Below are 1,038 nucleotides of genomic sequence, written 5' to 3'. Positions count from 1 at the left end.
GCTATTTCAATAGTACAGGTGTTCGGGGAATGAAGGAGCAGAGTAGGGAGAGTGTAGAGTACCTTTGAGGGGGTCCTGGTGAGTGATACTTACTATGAAGGTAGAATTGAAAGGACTTGACTGATTATTGTATGTGGTTAGGTGGAAGACAGAGAAGAGTCAAGGATAACCACACACACACACACACACACACACACACACACACACACACACACACACACACACGATATTTCCTCAGAGCCACCATCAGCTGCCAGCTCAATGATGTTGTCAAAGAGAAAGGCATTGTGGTCCATACACTCAGCACACATCCAGAGCTCAATTCATCCATCAAGATGGAGGTTGAGATCAAGGACTGTCTGCACATTGAATTTGAGTACAATAAATCCAAGTACCACTTGAAAGATTTGGTTGTGAGAAAAATCTACTTCCTGTTGGTGAGGATCAAAATCAAACACAAAACTGACATCTTAAAGAGACCACTGGGACAGGCCCTAACATTTATCACAGGAATGACACAATAGCCAAGTATGAGAACATAGATGGAGCGAGCACCTGTGAGAGGGGAATCTATCCCAATCTGTCTCTTTCTGGCTGGCAATGAGCTGATTCCCGCCATGAGAGACATCAAGAAGTTCTCTGTGCAATATGACCTCAATAAGGTGCTAACTGATGAAGAGGAGCAATAATATGTCAAACAGCAGGAAGTAGTGTTATGGCAGAAAGGGGGCATTGTGTGAAAAAGCATGTCCTGCCTGGCAGCCATTGCCTCCCAGAGCTTCAAGGGCACATCTTCCCACCCCAAGACCTGGACCCCTGGACAGCTGTCTGACAGCAACAGCCAGCAGTGAGGTCTTTGGGCCAAGAAGCTGCTGGGCATTACCCTTCACCCATTCAACACCAGTTGCTCAAGGGGGATGGGGCAGGGAGCATGATGCTCTACAGACACTTTACACACAATCCGAGATAACAAATACAAAAAATGTGTATATATATATATATACATAAATAATAAATAACATCATATATATGTATATG

At 44.4% G+C, this 1,038-nt stretch overlaps 1 pseudogene; it reads left to right on the top strand.

The window, feature by feature from the left end:
• The first annotated feature begins 221 nt into the window (after positions 1–221).
• Positions 222–851, top strand: LOC123254746 (annotated as a pseudogene).
• Positions 852–1,038: the final 187 nt, after the last annotated feature.

Source organism: Gracilinanus agilis, unplaced genomic scaffold, assembly GCF_016433145.1.
Source record: "Gracilinanus agilis isolate LMUSP501 unplaced genomic scaffold, AgileGrace unplaced_scaffold31489, whole genome shotgun sequence".
NCBI lineage: Eukaryota > Metazoa > Chordata > Mammalia > Didelphimorphia > Didelphidae > Gracilinanus > Gracilinanus agilis.
The sequence above is the reverse complement of the archived record's forward strand: the minus strand, read 5'-3'. Positions and strand labels throughout refer to the sequence as shown.